We start from the raw sequence: 21,816 nt of genomic DNA, 5'->3' as shown, positions 1-21,816 counted from the left end.
GAGCCGCGCACAACTTTTTTTTTTTCTTAAAGAGGAAAAGTTTCGAGTCCGCTCGCCTGTCTACCCCCGGCTGCCGGCGCCCCTTTCTGGGGCCGCGCGCGGCGCGGGGGGTGGGGAAGGGGCGCCCCCCTTTTGTCAGCCTGCGAGCGCTGCTCTGTGACATCACTCATTCCACACTCTTCGGGGTTCTTGTTGTTGTGTTGTTATTTTTCTTTTTTCTTTTTTTTGGTCGGGCAGGAAGGCGGGCTCGACTTTCTCTTTTTGCAAGCGGGAGCAGAAAGAAGCCCCTCCTAAGCGCCCGGTTTCCATCTTGTGCCGATCTCCCATGAAACTTCTCCAAGTTCCCGCACAACTTCACTCTTCCCGGGATCTCTTCAGCCCTCGGTTCCCCTCCGCAAACCCCACGGGGAGAGAAAACTGGAAATAAGGGGAGCACAGAGCGTTCAAGTCTAGGGTTTTGTTTCTTCAGGGGCGGGGGTGAGGGAGAAGGATTAAGGAGGTTCCCCCCCCCCCCCCCCCCCCCCCCCGCCAAACACACACACACCCTGGAGGACCGGGCCTGGCGAGGGCGAGCACCAAGCGATTTCGCGCGCCGCTCGCGTCTACACTGGCGCTCGCTGTGCAGCGGGCACTCTCCAAGTCTGGGCCGGGGCGCGGGGTCGGGGGGTGCTCCGCGAAAAAGACCCCCGCCTGGGCGGATTGTTTGTTTTCACAGGCCTGGGAGTGGTATTTATTGCACGCAGCAATCTTTAAATATTTTTCTAAAACAAACCTGAATCCTCACGAACGCCCTTCTGCCCACCCCCAAAAAGAAATCACCCAGCAACGCACAACTTGCCCCGCGCTCTGAACCACGGGCTGCGCCCGAAACTTCCTGAACAACACGTATACACACCACAGACGCTAGAACCATGAAAAAAAAAAGTTACTTTGGTAAGAATGAAGATACTAAAATGGGGGGAGGCGACACTTACTGTTGCTTCTCCCCCGCCCTCACGGGAATGGAACATATGGCTTGTCACACTGCGCTGTTTTGGCGGGATGGGGGGAGGGGGCCATGGGATCCTCGAAACCGAAAGGCCTCGAGTTGGCAATTACTCTTCTGAAAGCTGGGAAGTATATATTTATTTACTGTTTGTTCGGACACCCCTCTACCCACCCAAATAAAAAGTTGTGAATGTGTCCCCCACAGACCGAGGTGGAAACCGCGGGGCTGCGTTTCTTTCCTGTTTCCCCGCGTGCCCGGCCGCCTCCTCAGCCCTCGCACGTTTCTTCCCAGCACTCGAGGCCGCCGGGTCTGTTATGAAACCCCGTGCGCCGAGTGGCTAAGAGCGGGTTCCATTGCGATGTAATTAGGTCACCCCATTACGAGCACGTTTCTTTGAAAAGGTCCGGGCGGGCGGAGCAGAGCGCTGGAGTCGCACTCTCGCCGCTGCCATCAACACACACATATTTTTACTGCATTTCTTGTCAGCCTCCGAGCAAACCCAGAAACCTTCCAAATCACAACTGTTTTAGGAACCTGTTGGGGTTTTTTTTCATCTTCGCGAAACACACCACCTTTGCTGCAGCCATGAACCAATGTATGTGCAATGTATGGGATCCCCATTCCGGTCTGCTTTTATTTGTCCCCTGTGACTTAAATTAAGGGGCCCCATTTTTAACCTGGCCGCTGCCCCTTTGCTTTTCTTCTTTTGGTGTCTTCTTTTGCCTGTTGCTTCCCTCCCCCTGCTCCCATTTTTCAGCTTTTCTTGAAATCTGGCAAGCGCCAGAAGGGGAAATAACTTCCATCCACCTTAATTTAAATCATTCAAATGTAGGTTTCTTTCTTAAAGGGTTGTTTGCTCCCTCTCGTCCCCGCTTCAAGGAGGGGGTGGGGGGGAGCGGTTTCGTGCAGTTTCTTAGTGATGAGGTAATGAGTTCCAGATTTCAGGACAGAATAGGGTGCGCGTTAAAACCACAAGGTTAGTCTGCGTCCTGATGTGAAGCTATTTCAGTTTTTTATACCCCCACTCTCCCTGCAAGAAAAAAAAAGGCCCATTGGTCTTTAAATCTGGAGGGTTCGCGAAGCTCTGCTGGGGGGGACAGGGGAGGGGCGGAGGAGCGGGGATGGAAAGCCTGGGGGAAGGGGCCCGGAGCGGGCGGGGCCCAGGGCCAGTCCCGACCCGCACCCAGGGTCCCCCTCTCCAGGTGGCGCCTCTTACCACCACCCCCCCCCCCGCCTCCAACCCCCGCGACTGCGGGACCCGCCAGAAGCACCATGACGGGGCCTTGGCACCGCGGGCTAGCTAAAAAGTCTTCCACTGCGCCCCCCCAACCCTGCCAAAAGAAGGCCGATTCCTCGAATTTCCTTCGGTTCCCAACTCCTGGAGGGCGCTCCCCTCCCCCGCTCCCAGGGGCGCGGGCTCCGCGGGCGGCGTCCAGCCCGGCCCGCTCGCTCCGGAGTTGTTTACCGGCCCCACCGACCGACCGGGTTTGTTCCAACTCCCAGAGCCTGTCTCTATAATTAAACTCTTTTTTTTAATTGTCGGGTTGCAACGTCATTTCGGGGACTTTCCAAGGGTGAGGGAGCCGGCCTCCTTAACCCTTCGCTGACCTTGCATCCGCGCCGCGGCGGACCGGGGAGCAGCGTCCCGCCGGGTGGAGGAGGGACAGAGCCGGCCTGCGCGCCCCCTCGACCCCGCGCCCCGTACGTGCTCGGCAGGTGCCGGGTGTGGGGGGAACGGCAGCGACCCGGGCCGGAAGCCGGACGGGAGGCGTGCGCGGACCTCCGCCGCCGCCTGCGCTCAGCCCTCGGGTTCCTCGCCCGCGCCCGGCCCAGAGCCGCCGCCCAGTCACCTGCACTACCTTTTCCGACCGGGAGGCGACGGGCCAGGTTTGCCGTCCCGGGCCCGACATCCGGGCCCTCCCCGCTCACACGGAGCCGGTCGCCTAAGCGAGGAGGGGCTAGCCAGGTATTTTCGGCTTGGGGGTTTTAGGTTTTACGAAAAGAGGAAAGTGAAAGTCCTCAGAATTAGGGAAGCGCGACGGACAAACTCCTTCGGCCAGTTTGGGCGCACCTCGCGGCAGGTGAGAGTGTGGGGCGACGGGCTGCTGCGATGTTGTGCTTCTTCCTCAGCTTCAAGTCATTTGCAAAAAAAAAAAAAAAAGCCCAAATTCTCAGATCAGACCCCGCGCTTCCCTCGTAACCTCTGCTAGCTGAGACCCTAGGATAACAGCTAGGTTCCTGGATTAGAGAGAGAGGGAGGAAGGGACAAGTGCTGTTGCAAAGTTATCTGATTCAGATTCGCGTGTGGAATGCAGGTTCCCCTGCCTTGGTTCCAGGCCCACTGAATCAATTACTCTGGGATGGGACCAGGAATCTGCATTCTTTGTAAATTTCATGTTAGTGACTCAAACACCAAGGTGTAAGAATCAGTGGTCCAGGGCTTTGAAGTTGGGGCAGTTTGGAATCCAAATTTTGGCTCTGCCACTTCTTAACCTTTTTTCAAGACACTGACCAAAGCCTCTAAAGTAGGGATAACAATTCCGCCTTAAATTGGCAGGTAAAGTGTCTAGTCTCATGCCTAGCTGAACCCTTGTGTATGTCCAGCCACTGTGTGTAAATTAAACCATTCTTGGTGTCTTTCTAAAGCATAAAACAAATTCAGGAAGTATTCACTTTGCAAAGGATTCTTCAATATAGATTCTTCCATAAAATGATCAGCTGACAGCTTTGATCTGGATCACTCTCTGACCTCCCCCCCAACCTCCTGCCCAGGCCCAGGCCTGGACAAAGCAGGCTTGGACACCTGGAAAGGGGCAGAGAGCACTGGCCCCAGAGCCTGGGCAAGAGCAAGGTGAGTCAGGATGAGGTGATCAGGATCTGCTGCCCAACTGAAAAATACCAGGTTGTTGTCACAGGTATTTCTCAAAACTAGATCACTCGGCCCTGTTGATATCCAATAAAAGCCAGACTCTTCTTTCTCTCAATATCCTCAAGCAACCTCAGTGCTTAGTGGCCACAGCTCAGCTGCCAGTATCCTATGAACCAGGCAGAGGCTTCAAGAGAGGGCACTTGAGGGTCTGCTGTAAATGCAACTCTGCACAGTGTTGGGAACCTTTGGGGTACAGCTCAGGGAGCCCACCACCTCCTGGTAGGACTGGGAATCCAACCCCAGGGCTACCACAGCCTTGGGGAGTCTCATTGCCTGGCAGCGGGATATCTAAACCTACTTCTTCAGTCAATTGTTTTAACACTTTTCCTGCAGAAATGTCCCATCATTCCATTAAGTTCCCAGGCTAACCCACAGCTATATAACTCCTCCTTCCTTGCCTGGGTCACCTGCCTAGAGACACAGGGTTAGCCCATGAGTTTTGAGCCACCTAGACTTTGATAGGAAGCCCAACTCTGCCAGCTGGTTACCAGTTGGACAACCTCGAGCAGGTCCCTTCGCCTCTGGGGTGGTCAGGAAGGTGTAGCCCTTTCCCGACAGTGCTAACCCCTGAGAGCCATTTCCCCTTCAGCCACTCCAAGCTGCTAACAGTTGCTGATGGTTGCTGCATACCCCTCCCTGGGGCTTCCTTTTGCTGGGATTTCAGGCAGCTCCCCAGCAGGCAAAATACCTCTTTCTTAGTGGTGCCGTTGTAGCCTGCAGCATTTTATGGAAATTACCTGTTTATTCCCCACTAGGCTGAACTCCTAAGGGCCAGGACTTCTCTATTACTGGCAATTCGTGAATAGATCCTGCGTAGGTGGTCAGTAAACGTTTTCAGTTTGCACCCGACTCTTGCTGTTGAGCCCATTCAGACTCTTTGGTCACCATGAATCTAGCAGCAGGAGTAGAAGAAGGAAGGGGAAGAGGTTCCAGGGGTGGCAGGAAGGGAGGGAGGGCCTGGGCTTTGCAGGAAGAGGGGATGACAGCCTTAACACTGGAATGTTCAGAAAGCCAGCGCTGGTAACTCAGGGAGGCTGGGCTTCCGCAGTTTACCCAGGGCATATTCTGTGCAGCTGTTAAGAGGCAACAGGGTTCAATGGAATGAGCACTGATCCAGGAGTAAGGCATTCTGGAGCTACTCTGCCTCCGTTTCAGGGGGTCATTTCTCTAGTCTGGGCTAAGTCTTCTGAGATAGAGATGGAGAGTGGGGACTAGGCTGTGGTACCCAAACATCACTCTGAGCACAATCATCTGGGAAGCTTTTAAAATAATGCTGGGCGTCAGGCCCCACCCCACCTCCAAAGATTCTGCTTCAGTTGGTCTGGGGTGAAGGCCAGTATTTGTATTTTCTAAGCTCCCTAGACGATTCTATTGTGAAGCCAGAAATACTGAATTTGGTTGTTTTAGAATGGTGGTTCTCAACCAGGGTTGATACACCTGCAGTGAATATTTGGCAATGTCTAGAGAAGTTTTTTGGCTGTCACAACTGGAGGAGGGAAGGTCAGTGCTACCGGAATCTGGTAGGTTGAGACCAAGGATGCTACTGAATGTCCTGCAATGCACAGGCCAACCCCTGGCCACGTGCCCCGCCGCCCGCCCCCCCCCACAACAAAAAATTATCTGACCCAAAATGTCAATAGTACCAACATTGAGAAATCCTGTTTGAGAGGTCCTTTCCAACTCTAAGATTCCTATGTGCTCCCCAAATCCTCTCCTTTGGGCACCCATAGTAATTTTTTTTCAAAACCTAGATCTGATCTTGTGTTTTGTGTGTGTTAGTTGCTCAGTCCTGTCCGACTCTGTGAGACCCCATGGACTGTGGCCAGTCAGGCTCCTTTGTCCATGGGATTTCCCAGACAAGAATACTAAAGTGGGTAGCCATTCCCTTCTTCAGGATCTTGTATTATACAATTGCCTCAAACCCTTCACTACCCATCCCTTGTAGAGTAAAAACCAAACCCATAATCTAGCATAATCAGACTCTTTTACTGCTCAATTCTTGGCTTTCATGCTGCTGCCCCTCCCCACCACCATCTCTCCCACCCCTCCAAGGCGCTCCCTGTGCTCTAGTCTGTCTCAGATGAAAATGAGCCATCCTTCCTCCTGCCCCAGGGCCTTGACACGTTCAATTTCTTCTATCTGAATTGACCTTCCTTTGACCCAAGTAAATTCTCAATGATTCTTTAGAACCCAGCTCAAGCATCACTTCCTCAACCATTCTTGGCACCCTCTCCCCTCATCAAGGCAATGTGTCTGTCTTCTCTCTTCTTTCTTCAAGGAATATTCGTTTCCTCCAAAGTTGTTTCAATTTGTATTTGTACATTCCTGTAACTTTACTATTTAATTTAAAATATAGCAAAATTGACCTTTATTCAGTATACAATTCTATGGATTTTAACGTGTGAGTATATTTATGTAGCTACCACTTCAATTGGGAAACAGAACAGTTCCATTATCCCCCCAAAACTCACATGCTCTCCTTTTGTGGTCAGATGTGCTGTGCTAAGTCGCTTCGGTTGTGTCTAACTGCCACCCTATGGACTGTAGCCCACCAGGCTCCTCTGTCCATGGGATCCTCTAGGCAAGAATACTGGAGTGGGTTGCCTGCCCTCCTCTTTGTGGTCAGACCCTCCCCCATCCCTTCCTCTGGCAAGCACTGATCTGCTGTCTATAGTGTCATTTCGTCTTTTCTAGAATGCCATATAACTGGAATCATACAGTCAATATGATTTCACAGAGCATATTGCCTTTGAGACTTATCCATGTTGTTGCATGTATCAATAGTTCATTCCTTTTAAATGAAGAATGGTATTTCACTGTATGGGTCTACCACCATTGGTTTATTCACCTGTTAAAAGTCACTGGATTATTTCCAGTTTGGGGCCACTGTAAATAGAGCTGCAGTAAACACTGTGTATAGATTTTTGTGTGAACATAAGTTCTTATTTCTTGAGGGTAAATAAGTAGGAGTGGGATTACTGGATCACATAGTAACTGTATGTTAAAGTTTAAAAAAAAAAGGCAAACCTTATTTGAGAGTGAGTATACCATTTTGCTAGAGAAGGAAATGGCAACCCACTCCAATATTCTTGCCTGGAAAATCCCATGGACAAAGGATCCTGGAAGGCTACAGTCCATCGGGTCACAAAGAGTTGGACACGACTGAGCAACTTCACTTTCTTTCACTATACCGTTATGCACCTCCCACAGCAATATATGAGTTTCCAGGTGGCTCAGTGGTAAAGAATCTGCCTGCCAGTTCAGGAGACGCAAGAGATGTGGGTTTGATCCCTGTGTCGGGAAGATCCCCTGGAGTAGGAAATGGCAACCCACTCCAGTATTCTTGCCTGGAAAATTCCATGGATAGAGAAGCCTGGGGGGGCTACTGTCCTTAGCAGCACTCACAATTGTCAGTATTTTTTATTTTAATCACTCCAACAGTTGTGTAGTGGTATCTTATTGTGGTTTTAATTTACATTTCTCCAACAGGTAATGATTTTAAACATTTCATATGCTTATTTGCCACCTGTATGCCCTCTTTGATGAAACGTCTGTTCAACTCTTTCACCTGTTTTTAATCGGGTTTGTTTTCTTACTGTTGAGTTTTGAGAGTTCTTTAGATATTCTGAATATAGGCTTTGTCAAATAAGTGATTTGCAAATATTTTCTGCAGTCTGTATCTTACCTTTTCATTCTCTGAACAAAGTATCTTTCACAGAGCAAAAGTTTTAAATTTTGATGGTGTCTAACTTATCAGTTTTATGAATCATGCTTTTTGGTGACCCGTCTAAGGACTCTTTAGCTAGCCTTAGGTCATTACATTTTCTATTTTATTCTAATAATTTTATAGTTGTATGTTTTACACTGAGATCCATTTGGTGTTAATTTTTATGTAAAATAGATTTAGGTTGAGGTTAATTTTTTTTTTTTTTTTTGCCTCTGGACGTCTAATCAGGACATTCTTTATTGAAAAGAGTATCATTTTTGTATTATGATTGTATATTTTTTTGTATACCAAAAATCATTTTGTATTTATATTTTGTAATGTATTGAATTTTTCTACTGAATTGCTTTTTAGTCTGTTCTATTGATCTGTGTGTTTCATTCCTTTGCCAATTCCACAGCCTTGATTATTGTAACTTTGTGTCTGTGTTCAGTCCTGTTTAACTCTTTATGACCCCCTGGACTGTAGCTCACCAGGCTCCTCTGTCCATGGAATTTTTCAGGCAAGAATACTGGAGAGGGTTGCCATTTCCTACACCAGGGAATCCTCCTGACCCAGGAATCAAACCCACCTTTCTTGCATCTTCTGCATTGGCAAGCAGATTCTTTACCACTGTGCCACCTGGAAAGCCCAGTAGTAAGTCTTAAAATCAGGTTGTATAATTCCTCCAACTTTATTCTTAATTTTCCAAATTGTTTTAGCTGTTCTAGTTCTTTTGCTGCCTGTTCATATAAATTTCAGATTCAGCTTGTCTGTAACTACAAAAGAAAAAAAATTCTACTGGGCTATTATATTGGAATTGTATTAAGTCTATAGGTCAATTTCAGGAAGAATTATATCTGCTTTGCTAATATGTCTTTTAATTCATGAACATGATATGTCTATTTATTTAGGTCTTCTTCAATATCTTTAATCAGTGTTTTGTAGTTTTTAATACAAGATCTTATGTATATTTTGTTAGATTTATATCTAATATTTCCCTTTTGGGGGGGGAACTATAGTTGACCCTTGAACAGTGCAAGAGTTGGGGGCACCAACCTTTCTCACAGGCAAAATTCCATGTAGAACTTATAGTTGGCCCTCAAGAATATGTGCAGTTTCTCACATCCACAGTTCTGCATCTGCGGATTTAACCAACCTTGTGTCATGTAGTACTGTTGCATTTACTTTTGAAAAAAATAAGTGGACTTGTGCAGTTCAAACCAGTGTTGTTCAGGGGCCAACTATATTATAATTTTTTTCTTAATTTGTTTTTAATTTCTCATTACTATTTTATAGAAATACAGTTGACTTTTGTATATTGATCTTGCATCCTATGACCTTGCGAAAGTCATTTTAGTTTTTTTTTTTTTTTTTCAATTAATTTTATTGGCTGTGCTGGGTCTTCATTGCTTTGTGTGGGCTTTCTCTAGTTGCAGCAAATGCAGGCTACTCTTCCTTGCGGTGCGTAGGCTTCTTAGCGCGGTGGCTTCTCTTGTTGCGGAGCACACGCTCTAGGGGCAAACAGGCTTCAGTAGTTGTAGGACATGGGCTCAGTCATTGCAGCACACGGTCCAAGTTGCTCTGAGGGTAAGTGGGGTCTTCCCGGACCAGGGATCGAACCCATCCCCTGCACTGGCAGGCAGATTCTTCTCCACTCTACCACCAGGGAAGTCCTCCTTTAGTTTTAAGACGGTTTTTTGGTGAATTCCTTGAGTTTTGTTTTGGATTTTTTTTTAAATATAGAAAATTATGTTGTCTTTGAATGGAAATAGTTTGACTTCTTCCTTTCCAATTATATGCATTATATCTCTTTATTTTGTGCTATTGCCCTGTCTAGGACTTGCGCTATGGTATTGAATAGGTGTGGTGAGACTGGACATGCTCATCTTGACCCCATTCTTAAGGGAAGGTGTTTAATCTTTCACTATTAAGTACGATATTAGTTACCAGGCTTTTGTAGTCATCTTACTTTCTGACATCTCTCTTCCCACCAGCATGTTTGCTCCATAAGTAGGCTCTTTCTGCTCTCCACTCAACTGCCAGTACCTGGCCCAGTGCCTAGCACACAGTAGGTCTCAAATAAGTAATTCTTTACTTTGGTAACTTAGCCAGCCATAACTATTGTCCTGTGACAGACAACAGAGGGACTTGGCTGAACACACACAGACATAGCGAAGAATAACGTTACAGTAAATATCCCAACAGATCCAACCAGGCAGTGGCCCCGTAGAGTTGACTATTTTAAGCTGTACAGCATCCGTAGATCGGCTTTCTAGCAAGCCATACTATGTCAGAGTATTTATCTATGAGGAATAGATGACTGCAGTAAAATAATTATTTTAGATCGAGCACATTCCATTTTCAAAGGAAATTTTAAACAAAAAGCTCTCAGCTCTGAAAAACAGGGGCTTTCAGGGGAAAGAGTCCCACTGCTCTGAAATCTTAGGCCCTCAGACGGGTGGGGTTGTTTCGCTAAATTTATTTCAGCCGCTTATAGAAACAGAAGGGGGAAGAGGGGGGCGGCCGCTTGCACACCAGCCCTGGCTCTGGAGTATTAATATCTGCCGGGTCAGACTTTTATTTGGGTTTTGTTGTACCTTTGGGGGGTGGGAAGGCAGGCAGCAACAGGAATATCTCCCAGCTGCGTGGCTCTGAGCTGTGGTTTCCTACTTTCCCACCCTGTGCCCAGCCCACCCCTCCCCTGCCTCACCTTGGGATGGCCTGCTGCCTGCTGGGTACCAAGTGCTGGGCCAGGCCTCTTACCTTTTGACAGGAGCTTTCCTCTCAGGCCCAGGAGGAGTCTGAGCTCGGAGAGAAAGACAGACCAAATCTACCTCTTTGCTTTCTGGCACAAGTATGAGTGTAGGAGGAGCCTGGGGCCTCTGTCTCTGGCCCCCATCAGGAACCCCTACCCATTCACACACCCGCCTTCCCAGTGGCTCGACCCCTTGGTGAGATCCAGGCCTTTTTATCCCCTTCTTCTTTCTCCTCAGGCTCCCTCAGCACATATGCTTCTTCGTACCTGATACCTGAACGGTCTCTTCTGTCACACACACCACCTCCCCGCCATACATAGAAAAAGGAGTTAGATGACACCACGCTGTTGCTTTTTAAAGCCTGTTGTTGCACTGCGTTTAGAATGCTCTATGGGGAACAGGTTAATTACCTACCACAAGTGTGGGGAAAGCAAGGTGCAGGAGGGAGGCTGCAGCAGGTGACCTGCCCTCGCTGTCGGCGAGAGACAAGTGTCCTCTGGCTGGCCCCTGGAGACTCCCCAGGACCTGAGAAAGCGCCAGAGGAAGACAGGGCACTGTGTCTGGGAGCTCACTGCCACACGGCCATGGCTGTCTGAGGGCAGGAACAAGAAACACACACACGGAAGCTAAAAAATCTGCTGGCTTAAGGCTTGAATAATTACATGAGACCATGGGGAAGTACCTCGCACAGCACCCGGCCCGTGGGAACCCAACAAATGGCAGCTTGATTCTCTGGCAGACTCCTGCTTCCTAGGTCACCAAGGAAGATAAGGGAAGAGGCATCTGTCCCCTCCACTCCCCAGCCCCCAAGTATTATTGGTGGGAAGTAAGGTGGCCTGGGGCAGGAGATGAGGAGAAGCCCCAGTATGAAGATCCTCCAGCACTAAGCCGGGGAATCTGCTTCAGGGGGAGGATCAAGGGTATAGCACAGACTTGCAAACTGTAAAGTGCTTGTAAGTACACTTAAGTTCCTGTTTTGTCCTAGCACCAGCCAGCTTGCTTCAGCATTGCTCTCCAGCCCTCTCCAGCACACCCAGCCCAGAGAGGAGCAGATCCCACCCTGGGGAGCTGTTTCTTGGAGAAGCAGGACCCACGACCCCAGCCAGAGCAGGGATCAGACAGCTCTTGGAGGGTCGCCACGGAGGCAGCCAGCAGAGGAGAGCATGGACCTTTGCCACAGCCTGTGACTTTTTAACAGTTGAGTTTCTCCCGCCAACTGCACCCTCCACCCCAGAGGGGGCCCACAAGGCCCCCAAACCAGGGCCTGCCCTTGTCTGACCAAAGGCAACCAGATCTGCTGCAGCTGTTCAGTAAGAGAACAAGCTCTCCCAGAAACCAGGGAAGCAGCTGGAGAAAGATTCCTGCCAGCCCGGGGGTGTAAATATTTATACAACGTGGTGCGTGGGAAGGGGGAAAGCAGAGGGAGGTGGCAGGAACGAGGCGGCACTGACACCGCAGGTTGCATGAGCGTGTGCTTTGGGCTCAGGTGGGAAGGGCAAGAGGCTGCCAGATCCTAACCCCACCCAAATTCCTGCATCAAAGAGGCCGGGGCCTCCCCCAGCGTGGAAGGGAGAACTTGGAAGAAAATTCATCATCTGTCGCCTCACCAACCCTCCTGTCTAGGTTGACCCTCTGTGCCGGGGAGGAGGGAGGCTCTGCCTTGAACCAGAGATGAACCAAGTCCATGGGGCCCAGGAGTCAGGGCCTTGGGGTGGGGGGGGTTGGTGGGCGGCTCTTGGGACTCATGGTTCCAGGGTCTTGAGGGATGCTGCTGCTGCTGCTAAGTCGCTTCAGTCGTGTCTGACTCCGTGCGACCCCATAGACGGCAGCCCACCAGGCTCCCCCGTCCCTGGGATTCTCCAGGCAAGAACACTGGAGTGGGTTGCCATTTCCTTCTCCAATGCATGAAAGTGAAAAGTGAAAGTGAAGTCTCTCAGTCCTGTCCAACTCTTAGCGACCCCATGGACTGCAGCCTACCAGGCTCTAGCTAGACCCAAGAGTTGGACTCTAGGACTAGAGGCTTAGAAAACATAAGCAAATGAGAAGAAGCAAAATATAAAACAAGTGAACATTTCTCTCAAGCTTCCATATGATCAACTGTCTTTCCTAAAGTGGCAGCGAACCTTGTGCACTGATAAGGGAGGAGGATAGATGGGACCCGGCAAGTGAGCAGGGGGAGGAGAAGGCAAGGGGCCCTGACGGCACTTCCAGGGAAGCAAGTGGCCGCCATCGCCACAGGGCCTCAGGGTAGGCAGCGCACCAGAGCACCTGGTGCTCTCGGGCCCCTTTACCCCAGGGTGCAACCCAGCTGCCGCGGTGCCCCAGGCAGAACACTGATGCGTCTGCCCCCCGCCGAGGACTCAGCCAGCACCCAGCAGCACTGATGGCCCAGGGTGGGACGCCAGCCTGGGCCGGGGAAGACAGCCAGATGGACTCCAGTTGACTCGCCTCAGACAGCTGGGGAGCAGGGGCCGGCCACTCCTCACCGTCCCCCCCACCCCCAACTCCAGACAAGGAGGGGTGCGGCTGTGACTTCTAGGATTTCTCTGCCACCTCACCCATCGAGAAGTGCCACCTGCTTCTCTTGGTACCAGACTGGACCCTCAGGGCCTCCCACAGATGGGCTCTGTGTGGCTCCCAGTGGCCAAGAGCCTTTAAAGACACCTCACAGTGATCAGCCTCTTCTTGCATTCTTCCTGGGCTCTCAAAACGCCTACTGGCCGGGGTGGGGGGTGGGAAGGAAGGACTCTCCACCAGAGAACTGCCTCAGTTTCCCCGCAGGCAGCTCCAGATGCTCAGGCCGGCTTTGGCCAGGGACCCAGGGTCACAGGATACCTAGACTCCCCCTGAGAGGCAGCCCCCACGCAGCAGGTCCTCCCACCCACAGCACAGAGCCTTGCAAGTGATACATTCCCCTCCGGGGCACCTCCCCCGAGCCTCAGCCTTTCTGGGTGGAACCTGATGAGTCTTCCACCTGTCCACCGAGAAGGGCTGATTCCATCGCTGCCTTGTGAGATGGGGCCCCGGCCCACACACGGTGGGGGAAACACCATCTGCCCCCAACCTTCAGCCGGGGGCTGGCAGGCGACGTCCAGCCTCACAGGGGGAGAGCAGCAGAGGCCCAGCCCCCTCTCCAGAAGGAAGCCCTTCTTCCAAGGACACCCGAGCTGGGGGAGAATCTTCAGACTCCCAGGTCCTCTTCTGCCACCGTGGCCCTGCCTGCCGGCTGTGGCCTCCTCCTTGCCAGCATGTCTTAAACAGATGAACAAGAATAAAAGCCTGTGTGGCCCAAGGAGAGCTTTGGGGGAAAGAACTGAAGCTAAAGGAAGCGAAACAAGAACATCAACAACAACAAAACTGTAAAAAATGGGAGAGGAGGGAAATTCAGGAAACAGACAAAATAAACCATCCGGGAATCCAGATGCAGAACAAGGAAGGCCAAAAGAAAAGAAAAATTATGTGAAGGCAGAGTGGGGTGGGAAGGGGAATTGAGAATGAAAAAGAAGGGGGTGGGGTGGGGGAGATGTGAATATTCTGAAGAAAGAGAAGAATGTGAGAGCAAACACCACCAGAAAAACAAAAAACACAGACCCAGGAGAGAAAAAGAGGCAGCAGTGGATTTAAAACAACTGTTTTGACCCTCAACCAACCACACTCAGGAATGTTCTGAGCCTTAATGTTTCTTATGGGTTACAGACTCTTCCAAACACTGAACAAGGACAGTCCTAGAAAAGCAAGCTTTCCTTCTTGCCCATGTTTTTCCTACAGTTCTCCCAACTCACTCCCACTGGTGGTCTCTTGCAGAGTGAGGGCTGATCTTCCTGGAGCAGGGCTGAAAGCCAGTCTAGTTCACTGCAAATTTTGGAGGCTTCCACTGTGGTGCCTCCACAGTGGAAGGAGGACTCAAAGGAGAATCTGAGCAGAAGCATATGATGGAGCTGGGTTATAGCTTTGCATTTTCCAGGCACCTACCTCTCTGTACACCGGGGCAAACCCAACCCACCAGCACACGATTCCTAGAAGAGCAGGAGTTCGTGGAAGATTGGCATACCGAACTGAGGCCAAAGCTGGAGGAGCCCCAGCAAACGCAACTTTTGGAAACAATGTAGATGATTTGATTCCTCTCTAGACATTCCCAAGGAGACCTAATGATAACCCCAGCTTCCTCATTGCCATGGTGGGCAGACAGCTTCTGGAAGTTCAGCCTCACTGCCTAGTGTCCATAAACCCCACGAACACGTCCAGCAAACACGGCGCCCTCTCCTTTGAGTCTGGCCTCGTGATTCAGCTTTCGGTGCTCCTCTTTCTCCTGTGAGTCCACCAGTGCACCTCTGCTCTGTGCCTGCTTGGTTGTTCCATGTCCCTTAATTAATCAAACCCACCTCTGCCCACTCTTCCATTTCTCTACAGCAGCAGGAGTTGGGAAGAAGCTTAAGCAAACTAAGGCAAAATCAAGAATGTGACTGAATTTAGTTTAGCGCCCGGCTTTCATGCCCAGGCTGTCCGAGGTGCGTGAGACAGGCTTGCAGTGGATTGGGACTGAGCCTCACCAGGCCACCTAAAACTGCTCCTGCAAAGTTCAGCCAAGGCGAAGCCACACAGGCTGAACTCTGATTGCCTGGGGTAAAGGACACTGTGCCTGCACTAGCCCTTCTCCCTCCAAGATTTCTTAAGTATTCGACCCTGATTCTGTATGTTCCAAAAGTCCCATTTTTCAGACTATCAAACACTGAGAGATGTGACAAAATGTACAGAAAGGATAATGTCTAGGTTGTAGGCTTACTCAACCTAGCTTCTTCCCATCCCTCCTAACCTTCACACCTGTCACAGTCCTGTAATCCATGACTCAAACTATTATTTAACCATGAAAAAGACAAACCAGGAAATTAGAAACTGAATGACCTAAAATGTTTTCCATTCAACTGAGCTAATCTCCTAATAAGGGCGTGTGTAATAATAAGTCATGCTATATCTGTTCTGGAAGACGTGAACATTGCAAGGAAAAGTGCATGGTGACTGCAGATCCCAACTTGTCAAGATTTGTCCTCAGAAAGGTAAGAGCCTTGTCCTAGGCCAAGTTGCCTAGAAGTCTGCTAAACGAGGCTTAACGTTTGAGAACCAGTGTTGCGATGGAGAGCGCTCAACATTCAGAGGGACCGTGTTCAAATCCTGGCACAGCCACTTCCTCGGCCAGCAAGGCACTTACCTGCCCTCCCTTAGTCTTATCGGCTGTGAAATGGCAGTGACAGCAATACCCATCTTCTGGCACTGCCATGAGGACAGATGAGCAAAGCGCTTGGCATGAAACCACCATGAAACCACCCTGTCAACTGTTGCTGTATGTTAAGCAGCAAATTGGCAAAACCAAGACGGCCGGAGGCCCCACAAAGTGGGGTTCCACGGAGTCACTGGAAAATAGTCAAGTATCTGGAGCGAGAGAGAGAAGAGGGTTCCCTAGGAGGCCCCGGCAGCTGGCGGGTGGAGCACCGCATGGAAAGCCAAGGACAGCCACTCAGAGTGTGGGTGGGAGGACATAGGGGCTGCTCCCCAGTCCCCCATTAGCTCAACGCGCCACATCCCCACCCTCCCTGTGTTCATCTTTAACTGAAGCTCACACTGGCCTGGCCCCCACTTACATGCACAGCCCTGGCCAAGCAGAGGGCGGTAGTGGGAACAAGCTTTAGAAATGATCGCTGGCCTCAGAGAATTAATAACTGGGCGTTTCTGCCCAGATTCAGAAATCTATCCTTTTAGGAGCCATCGTCAGGATATGACCTGATGCTGAGAAATACATGTTTCTTTTTTTTTTCTTTAAGTAGAAAGGCAAAAAGTTTAAAAATGTTCTAGAAAGGTGAAGAGCAGATGAATCTTGCTAATATTTAGGCAGTTATTATTAATTTTTAAATGAAGTAAGAACAACGTAAGCATAATGAGTTTTTTTAAGAGATACGTACTGAAGTACTAAAAGATGAAGTGATATGACCTGATGCATTGGACTTATCTAAAAACTATATGGGTGTGGAGAGGCGGATGCTGACACACATGGACGGACTTGGCCAGGACTTGGCGATGGTGCTGGTGGGCACATGGGCGTTCAGCATACCATCTGCTCCTTTATATGTCTGAAATTTTGCATAATGTTTTAAGTTCATAAAAGCTGAGGAAAATGTGCAATGAGGGATTCTCATCTTACTGGTTCTTGCAACACGATATTTACTTCCTAAGGACATGTGCTTTTGGACAAGAGATAAGGCTGTGGGGAGGCCTGCCAGGAGCTGGGAAGGGCTGGAGAACAGACAGGGAGACCACCACCCAGGGATGAGGAAAGTGCCCCAAACATGCTGAAGACAGAGTGCTGTCCTGCCTCTCAAGGACCTCCGAGCCTGGAGAAGAAAATATTCATTATTGTCCCTGTGCACTCCTTTTGAACTCAGTGAAAAGTATTTTTTAGCAGACAGCCATGATAGAGTGGACAAGTATTCCGACCTCAATTTCTTCAACTGGAAAGTGGGAAGAATCACACGTACCCCACTTCCCAGGGTGTGGGGTAAATGAGATGAATGGTCCTAACGTGCCCTGGCACTGATAAAGACTGGGTCTGATTGAGGGGGTTTTGGCAGATGTTGACCTTCAGCCTGTCAGGACCACGGGGGCCATCCCATCGTGGGCACTCTCATATGTAGGTGCTCCACTTAAACATATAGGTTAAATGTGAGTCAAGGCACACATTCTGTGAGACCACTGGGGGCCAGGCGTCCTGCCGAGTGTCGGCCCCCTTGGGTGTCACACAGGAGCCACTGCTGGCCTCCTCCCTCCCCAGAGGAGCCACCCCTGCCATGCACCCCTGAGAAGAACAGGAATGGAGCCCCCAGAGTTTTCTCTCTAGATGAAGAATGAGTTAGAAAATGAAAAATAGGGCACTACCCATTCTGGGCTGTGGCTTTGAATGGAGAAATGCATCCTAAGAAAACAGATCTTTGGCAGATCAGCTCACTCTCAAAGAGGGGGACAAGGGCTGCACAGACACCTGCTCTGTGCTCAGTGGCGCCCCCACAGGGAGCTTCTGGAGCTCTAAGCAGGCATGATGGCCTCCAGACACCAGGGGGCAGCCTAACACACCCTCCAGGGGTGGAGGGACCCGCCAAAGGTGACCTGGCAACAGACACTTCCAAGACAAATCTAAGTAGCCCGGGCATGCAGAGGAGGAAATCCCAGGGAGGCAAGATGGCCCACACCGCCAGCTCTTGAGTCTTTGCCATTTGCCCCCAGGCAACTGGTGAGTAGCTTCCTGCAAGACAAGCTTTAGCCAGAAGAGAGTGTTGGTGAGGGACCCACAGGCTACAGAACTGGCAGGGACATGGCATGCAATAAAAGCAGAAGGTAGGCTGGGGGCTGAGAGAGCAGCCACGCCAAGTCTTTAGATTCTTGCTCTAGAACCTCCTGCCGAGCAGATGAAAGGTCTGTCCCATCCCAACCTGCTCCACATCCTCCCCTTCCGCTGTCCATGGGACCCCCCGCATGTTCTGTGCCTTCATCCCAATAAGGAAGCAGAAAGGAGACCCCAGGAAGGTCTGAATGTTTTCCAAAACTCCTTGGAGTTTGAGATCTTTGAAACGCATTCATGGGATTACTCTCAGATAGACCCTGGCTCCAGAGAAGAGAGCAGCCTCTGTTTGAGCCCTTCAGAGCTTCAGTGCCTGGGTTCAAATCCTGCCTCTGCTGTTTACCAGCTCTGTAACAGAGGGCAAGGTACTTAGCCTCTGCGCCTTAGTCTCCCGCTCTGTAAAAAGAGTAACAGTGACTCTCTTGGGTCATTGCCTACAACAATGGCTGGCTGCAACAAGGGAAGGCATTTGAAGAAAGCCTGAAGTTTTCATAGAAAATAACTCAGAGACACGCACAGCACTGCTCTCTGCACAAGCCAGAAGTCCCAAAGGTCTGTGCTTCTTCCTAGCAGGATGCATTCACAGAGACCACCAAGCTGTGGAGGCACAGGCCCTGAGTCCGCAGCAGGAGTGGGTTTAGTGTCTTCCCAAGAGAGGGAAGCTCCTCTCACAGGGAGCTTCTGGAGCTCTGAGCACCTGAGCTCAGTGCAGCCAGCTTACCCAGTGCAGCCCGCCTGTGCCCACTTTGGGTTTTGTGCAGGACAAGCAGAATACATCACTCACATTGAAGCTGGGCTTGTTAAACTCATCAGCCAGAGGCTGGAAGGCAGGCTGGCAGCCCTCTGGAGGACGGGCCCACGTGGGCAAGCCTGGGGAGAGCCAGCCTTGCGGAGGCCAGGCCTGCACAGAGGGTGTGAGGAACCTACCAGCCTCAGAGCAGGGTTGGGCTTCCTTGGGATGGAGACGAAAGAGTTAAGTCGACTCTGGGCTCCAGAGGGCGGCTCTACAGCTATAAACAGTGAGCCAAGGGAGGGAGGGAGCTGACACAGGATGTGGCCAGGGCCTGAGCTGTCTGATTATTAACTTCACTTTTATTTGGAGGGGGATTCGATTCTCTGTTTTACTTCCCATCAAGGAAGTGAAAGCCCAGGTCTCGGAGGGGCCTGGTTTCAAATTGTTTTGTCACAGCTCATTTATTTTTCCTCTTAAATAAATAAACAAAACCACCTCTTTGTTTTCCCCTGAATGAATGTTCAGCAAATTATCTGTGGGTGAGGCATGAAAGGGGTTTTCTGGAGTCTTTCGTGGGGGCACTTGGGCTTTTTCTTTTAAAAGGAAAAAAGCAAAGATTCTTCCTTTAGCTTTGACCTTCTCCAAGACTGTCAAGGCACTTTCTTTTCTGTCTCATCTTGAGATGGCAGCCTGAAATCACAGCCTCAAGCCCAATCAGACACACAGACTTTCCTTTGCTGGTCCTTGGGGCCAGCCTTCACATGTCACAGGCTCCAACCCCAAGGCCACACAGAGGAAGCAGCAAGAACACTTGGAGCTCAGTGGTTAGTTAGTCCTCTTGGTCAGCTAGGACCCATGGGGTTTTTTTTCCTATGGCACTTTGGTGTTTCCACTAAAAATAACAAAGCAATTAAACACAAAAGGATTCCATCACAGGGCTTAATAAAACCCATTACATGTTCCTTCACTCAAGGTTCAAAATATTTGGAAAATTCGTTTACAACACCAAAACCATTCAATAATCTCTTGACTCTTGGAATAACCCTTTCCTGTATGACCTACATATGGGAGGGGCCAAGTGGGGTGCAAAGACCACCGTCACACAGTCCCTACCCTCCTGGTGCCCACAGTTCAGAGAGGAGAGAGGAAAACAGGAGCTCCTACAGCAGAGGCCAGTGGAACCACAGGTGGGCAGGGAGGGAAAAGACAGGCTCTGCTGGAAATGAGGGGGGAAATGGAGGATAGTTTCCTGATGGAGCTTATATTTAAGCTGGATCTTGAAGAACCGATGCTATTAAGAAGAAAGGATATGCGAAGAGCTGAAAAGTACTCAAATGACAGACAATATCAATCTGTGAACCAGGTCAGATACAAGACCATGGGACTGGTGGAGGCTGGAGGGCCTATGGTTCCTCAAATGGCATTCAGAAAGGCGGCTAAAGTCCTCACGGTGGAGAGGAGCTCAAAGGAGCAAGCCACTTCAATTCCGCTTCAGCTGCGAGTCCCTGGCTTGGCTTGGAGACGGGCCTGCGTGTGAAGAAGCTGCTGTTTATGCTGTGAGATACACTTGTCTGGGGCGGGGGCGCGGACAGACGCTGGGCTAGTCCCAGACACCTGAAGACGACCACCACCGGGAGCGACCACCACCGGGAGCAACGTTTGGTGCCTGTTCGCTGCCTCTAGCTTTCTGATCCTGGAATAAGGGGCAAAGAAGGAAGGAGTGACTTTAACAAACCCAATTCACTTACAAAGGCTCGGGCTCCTGATGCTATATAGAATATGGGATGGGGTTTCCAAAGACCACCACCACCCCGGGGGGAGTTGCCAGGATCTAAGGTTTTCTTCTAGGTCTTGGAAATTCCTGCTCCGTCCCCCGTGGCATCGCAGCTTCCAACCCTCAAGGTGCCCTCGCCGCCGCGCTGGGCCGGGCGCCGCGGCTACGAGGGGGTTAAGGCGCCGCCAAGATGGCCGCCTTGTTTTGCACTTCTGAGGGGGTCACGCGGGAGGCTGCCCTTTGCCTCCGGGGAGGCAGTCAAGGTCCCGCCGCCCTCCCCGGGCGGGCGCTCTGCCCTCAGCGGCCGGACGGCGCCTCCTCCCCTGCGCGTCCCGCACGTTCGGGGCCGCTGAACTTTCCAGGCCCCAAGCGAGCCAAACTCCCAACCTTCCAGGCAGCAGGCCTGGCCTTGGATGGGGCGAGGCAGGGAGGGCCCCCCACCCACCCTCGGCGATACCCGGGCCGGGGGTGCGCTCCAGCCGGGCCCCTTCGGCCTCTGAGAACGTCTGGAGGCCCTGTGAACCGAGACCACAGCCTGGGCCGCGATTCCTACTTCTTGTCTCTTGCCTGAAGCCGCCCCTGCAGTCTCCCGGAAGGCCTCCGAAGGCTGCTCCCGCCTGCAACCGGGCAGGGGCGCGATGCACGTGGTCGCACTGCCCTCCAGTGGCCGGTGTGCCGAACAGCACGGCGGGCCGGGGCAGGGGTCCGGGTGATGAGCCAGTGTCCCGTACACTCGGCCGGCCGGCCCGCCTTAGAAAAGGGCTCCCCCTTGCTGCTTTTGAAGACGTGGCCTTGCTCATCCCCAGTGCCTTTTATAGGCGGCCCTTTGCCGCGGTGGCCACTAATCCAACAACAGGGCATTTGCTTCCGCCAGTGGTTCTTGAACTCTTGTGTGCCCCCTTCTGGGTGCCCAGTTGCTTCAAACCCAGATTGCTAGATCCTACACCCAAAGTCAGGGAATCTGCATTTCCTTGCTAACAAGTTCCCAGGAGCCGCTCCTGGGGAGACATTTATAGAACCACTGGCCCAGGGGCTCCTCCTGTCCTGAGGATCCTGTTATTCACTCATTGGGTATGTAATACGCCCTGCTGGGCGCTGAAGACCAGAAGTGACCGTCACCAAGTTCCCACCTCACCAGGCCCCCTATAACAGAAAAGACAGATTCGTTTAAACAGATAATCTCATAAATAAATACAGTTCCATTTGAAAAAGTGTTCAAATTCCTCTGAAGGAAAAGAATAAGCTGCTCAAAGAACTTGTATGCATGGAAAACTATTTCAGAGTTGGGTTGAGGAGGCTCTAAGTTGAGGCCGACAGGAGGAGAGATGTCAGAGAGGTGGGAGAGGGTCTGAGGCAGCAGATAGAGCAGGCGAGAAGCTGTAGACACTGAAAGGAGATGCAGAGACTGGAAGGATGGAACTGGGTGGTAGAAGGGGAGGGGATGTAGAGGGTCAGAGACCCCAGGTCTATGCATCTGGTACCCAAAGACCCCACTTCAAAAGGGGCAACATGCAGAGAAAGCTGAACAATTAGCCACCCTCCTCAG

At 50.9% G+C, this 21,816-nt stretch overlaps 1 pseudogene across 1 annotated transcript in view; it reads left to right on the top strand.

Moving 5' to 3' along the window:
• The first annotated feature begins 92 nt into the window (after positions 1-92).
• The window catches only part of LOC147364124 (GTP-binding nuclear protein Ran pseudogene), a 53,126-nt pseudogene continuing 31,402 nt past the window's right edge, over positions 93-21,816 (top strand). The window contains exons 1-2 of the transcript XR_015134102.1: positions 93-3,069; positions 8,144-8,277. The product of XR_015134102.1 is annotated as a GTP-binding nuclear protein Ran pseudogene (transcript). The remainder of the gene's footprint in view (positions 3,070-8,143; positions 8,278-21,816) is intronic.

This window comes from Bos grunniens, chromosome 10, assembly GCF_055505025.1.
Source record: "Bos grunniens cultivar Pamir isolate PY7600 chromosome 10, Bosgru_T2T1.0, whole genome shotgun sequence".
NCBI lineage: Eukaryota > Metazoa > Chordata > Mammalia > Artiodactyla > Bovidae > Bos > Bos grunniens.
The sequence above is the reverse complement of the archived record's forward strand: the minus strand, read 5'-3'. Positions and strand labels throughout refer to the sequence as shown.